Source organism: Musca domestica, unplaced genomic scaffold, assembly GCF_030504385.1.
Source record: "Musca domestica strain aabys unplaced genomic scaffold, Musca_domestica.polishedcontigs.V.1.1 7, whole genome shotgun sequence".
In the NCBI taxonomy this organism is placed as follows: domain Eukaryota; kingdom Metazoa; phylum Arthropoda; class Insecta; order Diptera; family Muscidae; genus Musca; species Musca domestica.
In genome coordinates, this window is record NW_026712383.1 from 7,088,846 (window position 1) to 7,103,824 (window position 14,979).

Below are 14,979 nucleotides of genomic sequence, written 5' to 3' on the forward strand. Positions count from 1 at the left end.
GAACGTGGACCGATATATCTCATTTTCAATATCAACCATCCTAGACACAACACAAATTGCTCTGCTAAATTTTAACGCTCTACGTCAAATAATGTGGGCTGTATCGTGATTTCAACAGACAGACAGACAGAAGGACGGACAGACAGACGAACATCGTTAAATCGACTTAGAATTTTATGCTGATTATGAATATATATACTTTATGGGGTCCACGACGAATATATAAGGATGTTACAAACGGAATGACAAAGTTAATATACCCTCCTTTCCAATTCCAATCCTTAGTGCACCGTCGTGGGTCACGGAGAGCGGGTAAAAATTTAACCAGAATTTTGAGTGAAATCCAAGTGCCGTCGTGCGCCTCGGATATTAATAATTAAGAAACCCAAAACTCAAGTGAAAATTCAAGTGCCGTCATGGGCCTTGGATATTCAAATAAATGAAATCTGAAATAAGTGAAATTCAAAGAGGTGTAGTGAGCCTTTTGGTTAAAACAGTTTCTACAAAACGAATCGTCGAAGAGCCGTAGTGGACCTGAAGCTGACCTTACACTTCCTCTTACCTGGATCCTCCGAAGTATAATTTACACCACATTCGGCAAGTACCAGCAGTGAAGAAGCCTTCCTTCATCCAACCGGAGCAGCAGGCGTATCAGCTGACAACTACAATTAATATAAGTATCAAAATTTGTAGTCATTAAATAGTATAGAATAAAGGAGAACGTATCGAATTTGTAAACGAAAAAACCTATACCTTTTACGCTCAATCACTTCAATACCCTACGACCGAAAACGTTTCCCAGTGACCGGAAGATACTCGTCGTTACAGTATATACATACAAGTACACCGCAACAACCAAAAAGTATCAACAACGCTCAATAGCAACCATGACCGACCACACAGTACTCTAAAAACAATTACAACACACAGTCTACTTCAAATGCGACAGCAATGCAATAGACCTATGAACCACTTTACCGCCGTAAGCAGTGCTTAAACAGTTTATCATGGAACCGTCGCTCATTTGCCATCATTACCCTAACAACATATGGTATAAAATTCTCATTGACTTAACTGGGGTGGTGACAATTTTCGTTTGGGTTTACGGATTAGGCTCGCTACTGCAGGAGGCCGGCCTAAAGGGTACAAGTCCTCCGACTTACAGGAACTGTTACCTAAGAATATCTTTTATTGACTGCCTCTCAATAACTTGAGTGGCCAGTAATACATTGACACTGGAGCTTCGGGATCGTAGTTCTAACAGGAGCAAGCTATCCTCACTGGAGCCTCGGGCTCGCTGGAGCTTCGAGCTCACAGTTCCAACTGAAATCTACAGTGGTAATGTAGAGGTAGTCGTAGACAGTAGCATAGAACTATTAACCTCCGAGCACCGATACGGTTTTCCGATCATCTACTCTCTGAACACGACCAGAACACCTGAGGACCGAAAGTTTTTTCCAAGAGTTCCAGTTTATTATCCGAACAGCAAAATCATATTTAAACCGAGCGTCATCATCGTGGGCCGCGTCCGGAGTTCCCGATTACAATCCGACCAGTGAAATCCTCTACAAACCGAACCGCGAAATCATCTACCACCCGAGCATCATCATTGTAGTCCCCGACGTCCATTCATGAGAGTGCCTAATCGCCTACAGCCGAAGATTACCATCATAGTCTCCGGATACCCATCGTCTATTCATCAGAGTTCCTGATTATCTTCAAAACGTCTACCCGAACATCAGTATCATAACCGGTATCAACCGGATATCCATCGTTCCCTATTATCTACAAATCTTTAAGAAACCGAATCGCAGCACCAGCATTTCCGACCGTTGTAAACACCGAATTTCCGATCAAAAATTGCACCTGAACAGCTAACATTCAATTCGCCAACATACCTATTAAATCCTATTAAAACACTGGGAAATTGTAATTCAGTATTTAATTCAATAAAACTTTCGATTTTTACCCCCAGGAAAGTCGAAATTATGATCTTTTAATTTCATAAAGGTTAGTGGATCCTTATGCAGACCCTGGAAGCGACTGAGCTGACGTAGAAGCCAATAACATTCTAAAATTTGGGTAAATTACAAGCATTGTTCTTCAAAATCTTTTGTTTATTTACATCTATATATACATGGAGCACCATAACTCTGTGTATAATTCTTTGTGTTCGTTTTATTATTATTTCTCCTAAAACTATACTTTTATTTGCGGTAATTTCAGCATTCCTCCTTTTTGGCAATATTAGTTACGCCTTATTAATTTCAATGGCAAATTTGACAATATATCTTATCATGACCGGGCAACACCAACCAACCGTCGTACATACATACAAACGCAAAAACAAAGAAAATGGGAAAAACCAAAATTCTCTTTTATTCTAGATAAATCACATGGCTTATATATTCGGTGATTATTCTGTGTCTTCTTCGATATTTGTCTTTCTATTTTTATTTCTAGCGCTCTCTCTCCCTCTCGTTCTCTCTTTGATGCTCTTTTGGTGTTTGGTTTAAAGTAATTTTCGTTAAATGATTTTATGATTTATTCATTGTATCCGCAAACTAACACTGGGGGTATTTGTATTCAGCTGTTTAACCACAGTATCCTCTCCCCCCTCCCCATTAGTCCCTAAGCAAAGGCAAACACTGGCTGGATGCCTGCTGCCTATAAAAGTAACAACAACAATAGGAAGAAGCGAGTGTCCATAAATCTACATGGGACAAATGTTGGTTTTTTTTGCCCCATTTCATAGAATCACAAAAAGAAGCAACAAAAACAAATTTTTCACCGAAAATATACTGCTGCATATTTTCCGGCTGTGTTATAAAACAAGAGCCATAACATCATGGCAGCGTTTGCAGCAGCAGCAACAGCCTAAGCTTGTTAGAATTTTGACAAAGTACCTTTCATAAAATATCTCCTGAAAATAAACAGGCAAAAATTTGAACAGCTCTCTCGGGCGAGAGAGGTATTGCGGGGGTGTGGGTAGATGTTAGTCAAGTTCAGTTTATTTTGGCTTCAGTAATGGCTTTGGATGCTGATATACAACTGGTGGTTAGCCTGGAATATGGTCAACATTTTTGTTGGAATATACAGCTGCTATTTGCCGTTCAGTTGGTCCTCTTCGTGCAAATCTCTTCAGATGAATAGTGGGTATTTGGAAAAATATTAAATCTCCAGTTATTAGTTAAGCTCAGATTTAATTTGCAAACTGATGAAATGGCAGAGAATTGAATTAGAAAATAACGAGCGAATTGAGTTGCCATAGTAAATGCGAGGAGATTGAATGCATGGATGTTAGTTTGTTCATGCGGGGAATATTTGCAGGATTTCCATATGGGATTTATTTTGAAAAAATAATATCAATAAAAAAAGAGATTTTCGGATTCATATGTAGTTCCTATTACATATATTTTGGAAAATGAGAGTTAAAAGAAAATAAAATTGATATACTCTATGTTGATGAAATAGTTATTATTATCGAACCCGTTGAGACCTATTATAAAATAATAATTTCACTAATTTAATTCTATTTCTTCGTAACTTCCTAGGCTGCTGCTTCTGATTTTTTGCCTTCCCAATGTGATGGAGAATATTAAAAGATTGTTACTTTAAATGTAAATTTGATATTGTTCTGCTGAGAATGAGAGTAAAATGAAGATCTTTAGAAAATAGAAGAGAAGTAATGAATGTCATATCTACAACCCAATCATCCAAAACCTAATTATAGCCTACACCACATAGTTGGTATTATGTCTTTGTGCATTTGTTTGTAACATGGAAATGGAAGCGAGATAGACCCATAGTTACTTTTGAGGATCTTCATAGAATCACTTTCCGAATCGATTTCTGCATGTCAGTCTGTTTGTCCGACCGTTCGTCCGCCTGTCCATGTATGTTTGTGAACAAAATGCAGGTAGCATTTATTATCCGATTGAGATGAAATTTTACAAACCGATTTGTTTGGCCTCAGAACGAACAATATCGAACATGGTAAGAATTGGTTCAAAATTACAAATAGCCATAGAGAACCACTTCTTCTAGCAATAGAAGACCGCCTCTTCTAGCTATAGAAGACCTCATCTCTTAGCCAAAGAAGACCTCGTCTTCTAGCAATAGAAGACCTCTCGCACCAAATGGCCAATATCTGTCCAAATATCCTGAATCCGGCCCATCCGACCGAATTCAGTCTAGAAGCAAGTACATTACATTTGGTTAAAATCGGTTAAGATATAGCTATACCTCCTATATAATTGTTTCATCCGATTTGGTGTTTAGGATCCCCACATTCGCAATATGTTCTCCACAAGAATGATATTTGGTACCAGATATCAGATACAGCTCAGAAATACTTCTGCCAAATTGAATCGATATCGGGTTAATTGTGCACCAAATGGCTAATATCAGTCCAAACGACCTGAATTTTGGCACATACAACCAAATTCAGTCTAGAAGCAAGTACATCAAATTTCGAGAAAATAATTTCACATATAGCTACAGATCTTAAATATATGTATCATCCGATTTGGGGTTTCAAGTCCGTCAAATGCGTAATATGCACTCGTCAAGAAATGTTATTTGGTACCAGACATTAGATACAGAGCAGAAATACCTCTTGACAAATTTTATCAAGTTGAGTTTAGATTTGGATATAGCTCCCACATTGTATACCATTATCCGATTTCAGGTTTATTCAGTTTCAGATATAGCTAAAGCTCCCATATACAGGGTGGGATAAAAAAACTGCAAAAAAGGCAAACACACCACCACTATGGAGGGTATATTAATTTAGTCATTCCGTTTGTAACTTCTCGAAATACTCATGTCAGACCCAACAAAGTATATATATTCTTGATCAGCGTAAAATTTAGACGATTTAGCCATGTCCGTCTGTCTGTCTGTTGTAATCACGCTATCTTTCGAACAAATTAAGATAGAAAGCTAATATTTTGCACATATGTATATTTTGCCAGTAGGCAAGTTAAGTTCGTAAATGGTCCATGTAGGCCCAAGTTATCATATAGCCCCCATACAACGGTACCTCCCGATATTCGGTATTTTGATGATTTTAACGACATTATTCACCGGAATTGTTTCAAATTTGGCATTTGAAGTTCGTAATAGATGCTACAGCCTAAGACAGAAAATTATCTGTGCAGGTCCACGTCTTCATATAGCCCCCATATAACGGAACCCCCCGATATTCGGTATTTTGATGATTTTAGCGGCATTATTTAACGGAATCGTTCCAAATTTGGTATTTGAAGTTCGTAATTGATACTTCAGCGCATGCCAGAAAATTGTCTGTGCAGGTCCAGGTCTTCGTACAGCCCCCATATGACGGTACCCCCCATATTCGGTATTTTGATGATTTTAGCTACATTATATATATATTTTTCTTCAAGTTTCGCATTTAAATATTGTAATAACTTATGAAAAAACTTGCCTATGAAGGTCCACGTCGTCGTATAAGCATTCGGTATTTTTAAGATTTTAACAGAATTTTTAACGGATTTTTTTTTTTGTAAATTGCCAAATTTGTACCAAATGGTGGAGGGTATTAAAAGATCGGCCGGGCCGAACTTACTGCATTTTTATACCCTACAACACTATGTGTTGGGGGTATTATAAGTTTGATTGGGCCAAAAATTATGTAACACCTCGAAATATTGGTTTCCCACATAGGAAAGTATATATGGATCTTCCTAGCTCGCCGAGCTGAGTCGATCTAGCTATGTATGTCCGTCCGTCTGTCCATGTTAATTTGTAATCACTCTACAGGTCGCAATTATGGCCCGATCTTCACGAAACTTAGAATGTAGGTGGGGCTTGGACCAGAATAGAACCCTATTTCTTTTGGAGATGATCGCGAAATGTTTAGGGGTTGAAATAGACCAAATACTGAAAAAAATCGGATTTTGCAGTAGCTATACAGGTCGCAATTATAGACCAATCGACGCGAAATATCGCATGTAGATAGAGTTTAGGGCGGGAAAGAAGCCTACTAATTTGGGTGGTCATCGGATAATATCTAGCGGGTAAAATAGACCATATCTTTTGTGTTGAAAAAATTCAAAATTTTTCATTAAACCGCGAATATTTTAAATCCCGGCGAAATCACGAAACCATGACAAGGTTACTTCTGACCTTTACATTGATGTTAACATCCAACAAATCGGATATATAGCAAAATATGAGCGATATATATGTCTATCAAAAAAGATATGCTTGAAAGATCTCTTATATGTCGAGAACGGCTGAACTGATTTCGACAGTTCTCATTAATTCAGAATGGCCTCTTGGCAGGAAAGAAAAAACGTCTAAAAAAATCGCATAAAAGTATCTCTCTAAGATGAAAATATTGATTTTGTAAAATTTTCTCATATTTTTTCAATTTTGTCATATTTTTGGCATATTTTCATTTTGAATTAAACATTTGGTATTATTTCTACAGCTAACAAAACTAAGTAGTTAGGATATCAGGATATCATATACAGATCGCATTTATGGCCCGATCCTTACGAAATTTTTCATGGGGATAAGATGAGGTTTAGAATAGAAGCCTACTCTTTTTGGAGATGATCGCCATATATTTAGGGGTTGAAATGGACCAAAAAACTGCAAAATTGTCGACAGGTCGTAATTATCGCCCGATCATCACACACATTTGAATGGGGGTTACCGCACATTGCAAAAGCCAAGCAGTTTCGGATGGCCATCCAAAAATATTCAATTTGTGAAATAGTTTGCCAACTTTTGTAGACAAAATACGAAAATGTCCATTCCAGTGACTTTTTGGAGAATTCACAAATACAGGAAAGACGCACTTCTGACTATTTTTTTAACGCTGATTTCGTTGAAGAATGTAGTCCAATGTCTGTATCTCATATAGATGCGTTTCAGTCAAAAACCAATAATAAATGTTAATCTTTTGCCACTTCTTAGAGATTATAGGTCTTTGGGAAATATTGGTTCCAGATCTAGGAAGGCCATTTGCGTGCAACATCTACCAATAAATTGGAAATGAGCAAATTAGTTTAAGTTGCTATTATTCGAAAATTAGAGAACGGAACCTGATGGTTTTCTTTTATTATTTGTCACAATGTCTTGTGGAATTCTTTCGAATATCTCGCCTATATAAATAGTATCGCTTATTATAGTGTTGTAGGGTATTCAACGGTCGGCCCCGCTCGACTGTAGCCTTTGCTTACTTGTTATTTGTTAAAATTTTAACAGCATTTTTTAAGGATTTTATTTTTTGAAAATTTCCAAGTTCGTTGCAAATGGTGGAGGGTATTAAAAGTTCGGCCCGGCCGAACTTATTGCTTTTTAATTTGTTAAATTTTATTAAATGAAAGCTACAAATTTCGGATATAGCATACAATTTTAGAATAAGTTTAGATTTGTTAGAATTTGTCATCCTTGGCGCGATATATGGCCTTCAAACGGCCAATGAAATCGTCACACGCTGCCCGAATGTTGCTCTGCGGTATTTTGGCTCATTCCAGGCGAAGCGCTTGCTTAAGGTGTACGACACTTTGGTATTTTTTAGGGTCAACCTTGCTTTCCAAAATACTCCAGACACAATAGTCCAACGGATTGGTATCCGGAGATTTTGGTGGCCATTGTGCGCTGGAAATAAAACGAGGAACCTCATTTTGGAACCATTTGGAATGTCCAAGGTCTGCAAGCAAAATTTTTGCGTGCTTTAATACACTATTCGGCATATCCGTGGCATCAGACACGGTCGATTAACACGAGCGGAGATTGACCATCGCCTGTTATGGCGGCCTACACCATCACCATGGCCGGCGCTTGAGTTCTGGTGGCCAACCTCTTTGGCAAGTAATCTCGATCATTTTGTTAGTTTACAAACTGCTGGACAACAAATGTTTTCTCATCGGAGAAAACCAAATTCGGCAGTTCACCACTTTCGGCCAAGCAAAGCAATTTTTTAGCTCTTTTGAGTCTTTTATCTTTCTGTTGCTGTGTAAATTCTTGCACTTTCTGGAATTCCAATGGCTATATCCCATTTTTTAATATTTGCGAAATGGAATATTGCGATATGTTCAGCACACGTTAATATAGATTGGTGGACGATATAAACATTTTGAACCGTTGTGGGGAAAGTACAATACGCAGTGGACCGATATTGCCCCTCGATGTTTAAACAGAATCGATTATTCCTTCGTGCCAGACAGGTGAACACCGCTAGATAAACGTCTAATGCTTTGAAGCGGATGTGGCCTAACGGGACGAAGGGTCTAAACCCGTTATTTCGATGAAGCTCGTTTTGGCCGGTTCATGTAATGTACCTTCTACACAAAAGTAATCCTACTATTTGAAAATGCCATACTTTTTACGATTTACCACTAATGTCAGTTCCGTTTTGACATTTTTTTAGTAAACAAATGTGAAGGGCACATTAATAAACAATGTTACGCTACACTGCTCCAGAACGCGGACCAATAATCGGTCGGTGACTTTGGCGCAACGCAGATTTCCTGGCCGTCCAACGCCAACTGGTGAGACACTACGACGTTTAGCTGCTCGCCTCGAAGAGACTTGCACAACAAAAGATGCTGCCAGGTGTTGCAGACCCGGAGCATCCGTTCTGCAGCGAATTTTTTTTGCTATAGCCAAGGATGCCATGGAATCGCCGTTGAAACCGACTTTTGGTACAAGACTTAAAAACATTTCTGTACAAAGTCCAGATGGTGCATCAGATGTTAGGTACTGACCACCAGTCGCGTCCAACATACGCTCAAGCCATCCTTAATTACTACCAAGAAGAAGATGATTTTTCATCAAAAAAAAAAAAAAAAAAAAAAAAAAAAAAACTAGTTAAAAAGTATCAGTCGGTATAGCCGACAGATATATACCCTCAGCCTATGTTCGATTAAATAATCGAAATATATTTGACTAGTGTTACAATTATTCAAACGTTTGACCCTCTATGGAGCCGGTTCCGAAGGAATGGACCAATATTGTCCATTTTGTATCAGACCCAAAAATATGATATAAATATTCCAACGTTACTGGTATGGATTATATTGACTCACTCCTTCACTTTTTATGAGATATGTAATAATTTTTAGAAAATGTTAAAATGTGCGTGATGTACCAGATAGTGTCTACCGAAATATTCCATTTTTATACTTCATCTGATACAATTAAAAAAATATTGGGCTAAATTACAAGAAAGGATATTTATGTCCAATTTTATGCGAAATCATAAATTCCGATAAATGTCATATTCATATCAGGATTCTTATTGAGAGAAATATTTGAGCATTGTAAGTAGTTAAGAATAGCTAAATTGTTTCGAAAGTTATGAGAGATAAAATTATTGAAAATTGTGACCCTTTGTGGGTGAGGTACCAGAAGGGGTTCACAGATATATATCAACTTCATAACAGATCTTGCGTTAGCAAAAAAAAATTATGTGTGAAATTTGAAGAGATTTGGATGCTTATTTCGCTTTATTTTAGCGTTTTGTTTTTCCTAAGTGTGGGGGAGGTACCAGAAGAAATGGTTCGATCTATACAATCTTTATAACAGATCTTGTGTTGATAGAAATATTGAGATGTGCCAAGTCTAAATGGAATCGGATCTTAATGTGGCGTTTTATGAGCTTCATGGGTATTCAAAATATCGACACTTTGTGGGGGAGGTACCAGAAGGAGTGGACCGATACATTCCAGGTTAACAGCAGATCCTGGGTTTATAAAAATATTGGAATGTGTGAAATTTGAAGACGTTCGGATCCTTACATCACATTTTATAAGAGTTACAATTATTCAAAATGTTGACCCTTTGTGGGGGAGGTACTTGATGGAGTGGACCGGTACTGTCCATTTTAGCACCTGACCTAACACTGACGCAAATATTAGGATTTGCAAAGTTAGAGCAAAATCGGGTAACCGTTTCTCTTAAAAATATATTTTATATATATTATTTGAAAATTTCGACCTTTTGTGGGGGAGGTACCAAAAAAAAGTGGGCCGATGTATTCCCTCTTAACACCAGACCTTGGGTTAATAAAAATATTGGGATATGTGAAATTTGAAGACAATCGGACTCTTACATCACATTTTATAAGAGTTGTAATTATTCAAAATTTTGACCCTTTGTGGGGGAGGTACTTGATGGAGTGGACCGATATTGTCCATTTTCGCACTTGACCTAGAACTGATGCAAATATAAGGATTTGCAAAGTTTGAGCAAAATCGGATTATTGCTTCTCTTTATGTGCAGAAAAAAATATATTTTTTTTTTGTTTTTGAGAATTTCGACCTTTTGTGGGGAAGTTACCCAAAGAAGTGGACCGATACATTCCATTTTCACACCAGACCTTGGGCTAATAAAATTATTGGGATGTGTAAAATTTGAAGACAATCGGACTCTTACATCACATTTTATAGGAGTTGTAATTATTCAAAATTTTAACCCTTTGTGGGGGAGGTACTTGATGGAGTGGACCGATATTGTCCATTTTCGCACCTGACCTGGTACTGATGATAATATAAGGATTCGCAAAGTTCGAGCAAAATAGAATTATCCTTTCTCTTTCTGTGCAATAAATTATTTTCTTTGAAAATTTTGACATTTTGTGTGGGAGGTACCAGAAGGAGTGGACCGATATTGCCCATCTCCGAACTCGATCTAAGTTTGACAAAAATATTACGATGTACCAAGTTTGGATCAAATCGGATACTCCCTTCGAGAGTTATCGTGCGCACCAGCCAGACAGACAGACAGACAGACAGACGGACGGACGGACGGACATCGCTAGATCGACTCCAAATGTTCTGAAACGGATTTCGTCCAAAGAGACCTAGGGTCTAAAACCATTATTTCGACTAGGCACGTTTTGGCCGTATCAAATGATATATACCCTCTGTAGCCATATGTCTGAGGGTATAAAAAATCATGAGTGATGAAGCCCATTTTCATCTTAGTGGGTACGTAAATAGGCTAAATAAGGATTGGAAAGTATGTGGTTCCAACAAAATGGTGCAACGGCACGCACTGCACGTGCCACAATCAATACTCTGAAGGATGCATTTCCCGAGCATCTAATCCCCCCGTTTTGGCGATTTGCACTGGCCGGCAAGATCATCTGATTTGAGGGGGGGCTTTTTAAAGTCACGGGTTTATGTCAACAAGCATCAGACCCTTTAGCTCTTAAAGACAGTATCCCTCAAGAATGTGAGGACATATCGCCAAAGTGATGGAAAATGCCATAAAAAGTGGTCAAATGACAACAAACCGTGGCTGCGGCAATTTACAGGACATCATATTCTCGACTTGGTGAAAAAAATCTAAAAGACCAAACAAAAATTATCCAAAAGAAGAAGTTTCTATTTTTTTTTAAATTACAACCAAAAACAATTGGAAGTTTACTTTTGCGCCACCTAGTAGTGTAATAGCTAACAGATTGGTTTTGGTGTGCCTGTGATTGATAGGTTTGTGATAAAGAGGTGTTTTTAGAAATGTGTACTACAAGTGCACGAAAATTACTAAATCGTACTATATTTGGTAAAATTTGGTATTGGCGAACATTTTTAGAGCTTGAAATCTGGAGGTAAGGTTGGTTTCGGAAGTGTGCAATATAATTGCAGGCAAAAGTACTAAATGGTACTATGTTTGGATATGCCCAAAGTACTAAATGGTGCTAAATTGGGCATTGAGTGAAGGGACAGGGCTGGAATCCCGAAATTTCATATTAAGGTCTCTGTTGGTACCTGGATTCGAGATTTGGAGGTGGTTTTGTACTATAATTGTACGAAAAATGCAAAATTGTACTTTATTGGGAATTGGAATATGGTGTTGTTGTCTGTGTTTGAGAGAAGAAGCTGGTTTCGGATATGTGTGCTATAACTGAACTAAATGGTACTAAATTTTGAAATGGGCGAAATTATAGAGCTCAAATCCTGAAATTTGATGTTGAGGTCACTGTTGGTATCTGAGGTTGAGATATTAAGATGGTTTTGAAATTTATATTTTAACTGCGCGAAAATAACTAAATGCTACTAAATTTGGTCTTGGTAGAAGGTGTTAAATCGCGACATATAATACCCTCAAAAGGTAGTGTTGCGGGCTGTAAGTCAATTTAAAAAAATTCCCTTCCTTAAAAAATATGACAAAAATAGAAAATAAATGGAAGAAAAAATATTCACTTCTTTTTTGGTATATTGTTCCGCGATTTTTTTGTATTTTTTCTTTTTTGGTATGAGACCATTCCTAATTAATAAGAATTGTGAAAAACTGTTCAGCAGTTCTTGACTTATAAGCAGAATAATTAAGATCTATAAATTTCGCATATATATTGTACCTATTTTGCTATATATCCGATTTCTTGGCTATCAACATCACTGTAATGGTCAGAAGTTATCTTTTAATGTATGTGATGTGATATTGCTGGGATTAAAATATTCGCGGATTAGTGCCAATTTTCTTACATAAAAGTTAGGGTCTATTTTACCCGCTAAGTATTGTCCTACCAAATTGGTAAGCTTCTGTCCAGTCCCAAACTCTAGCTCCATATAAGTTTTCGCGTTGATTGGTTCATAATTGTGGCCTATAGAGCATTTGCAAAATCAGGGAAAGTTTCTGTTTTTGGACTTCGTAATTATCTCCAAAAATAATAGGGTTCTATTCCGACCCTAACCCCACCTCCATTTTCGATTTCGTGAGGATCGGGCCATAATTGCGACCTGTAGCTTGATTAAAAATTAACATGGTCAGACGAAGAGACGGACATACATAGCTAGATCGACTCAGCTCGGCAAGATAGGAAGATCCATATACACTTTCCTATGTGGGAAACTAATATTTGGAGGTGTTACATAATTTTTGGCTCAATCAAACTTATAATACCCTCAAAACATAGTGTTGTAGGGTATAAAAATATATATAAATAATCTGGAAATTTTATATGATATATGAAGTTTCGTTTAAAAAGAAAAAGGAAGATTAACAATAAATATTGTAGCTGATCCAAAATTAAAATATTAGCCTTAAGGTAGAAAACAAGCGAAATTTTAACTTAATTTGATCGGCTTCCTCTCCAACACTTTATTTCCTGGTCCGTATTTTTTCAACACAAAGTTTCCCAAATCCAATAACATATATCATTTCGAATCCGTCTCCGCCCCTTAATCTCATCAACTTCCTCTCTTTCAGCTTCACATAACTTCCCACCTCATTAACAAGATTTAAGGTAAATTACCCCCAAAAATATGCTGCAATCGTTCAGCAATCATCAAGCTTAATTAAAATTTTTCAATTTAAGGTTGATGACAGAATTAATCCTGCTTTCATATTCTTTGAACTTTTACTCGGAGTTCATGAACGCACTAAGCTATGTGAGCAGAGCAGACTTCAAATGTCTCGACAAGTAGTTGCATTAACTTGCATACACACATCTCAAGGTATTTGTTTGTGTCTACGTGTGTGTGTGTGTGTGTGTGTGTGTGTGCATGAGTTTGTCTATGTTTGTGATTTTTATGATTCCAACGTAACATTCCTTTTCGGATCAGCATGACATCACTGTTAATGGAGACGAACAAAGTCCTTTTGCGTAGCATCAACAGAGGACCCCTAGACAAAGGGCCACTACCATCACCACCACCAGGACGACGACGCACCAATGAACAGTAACAGCTTTGTATGTCATGATAATGACACTAAAGGTAGTCGACATGTTGTAATATAACAACTTGCAGTAACTGCAACTGCAACAACGACAACAACAACATCATGGTTAACAAAAGACGTTACAATAACAGCTACAGCTTCTGTTACACCTTAAGAACTTAATTGCAAAAATGCAATGCAAAGATGAAGAAGAACAAGAATAGGGGCAGACATTGGCGTCGACACAAAAATCTCACCCAAATACCTCGAAACATATCATCCGAACAGACATTAGTCGGCTGATGCCAGGGAGACTTTGTGGAGGCAGGAAGCATAAACGAGACGCATACTTTATTATTATGCCTTGAAGAAGTATTGTTGTCACATCATTCCAAAAGCTCTGTGCAAAGAAATATCTTATATTTAATGAGAAGGGCGGAGGATGGTGGGGGAGTGTTTGGTCACACGGAGAAAAATTAAAGTCCTAGAAGTTTAAGGAAAGTTTATCGAGATCGAGGTAAAAATAATTTTCATGATTTATATTTAAATTAGTAATTAGAATTGTATTGCATACTTTTAGGCGCTTTCAACAGTTTTGATCTAAAAACTAGTAAAAAAAGCTGTAAGTTCGGCCGGGCCGAACTTTGAATACCCTCCACCATTTCCAACGAATTTGGCAATTTTCAAAAAAAAAAAAAATAATAATAATATTAATAATAATAAAATCCGTTAAAAATTCTGTTAAAATCTTAAAAATACCGAATGTAGTCGCATATTAGGGTCTATACGACGACGCGGACCAGTATATATTAGGGTCTATACGACGACGCGGACATAAGCTATCGCAATATGCGAAACTTGAAAAAAAATCTGTTTATAATGTAGCTAAAATCATCAGAATATCGAATATAGGGAGGTACCATGGGGGGGTACGTGGACCTGCATAGACAATTTTCTGGCATAGGCTGTAGTATCCATTACGAACTTCAAATACCAAATTTGAAATAGTTCCGGTAAATAATGTCTCTAAAATCATTAAAATACCCAATATGAGGAGGTACCGATATGTGGGGGCTATACGAAGACGTGAACCTGCACAGGCAATTTTCTGTAAGATGTTGTAGTGTGCATTACGAATATCAAATACCAAATTTGAAACAATGTCGCTAAAATTGGCAAAATACCGAATTTCGGGGGGTACCGTTATATGTGAATCTGCACAGACAATTTGCTGTCATAGGTTGTAGTGTGCATTATGAACTTCAAATACCCAATATCGGGAGGTACCGTTATATGGGGGCTATACCTGCACCGACAATTTTCTGTCATAGGCTA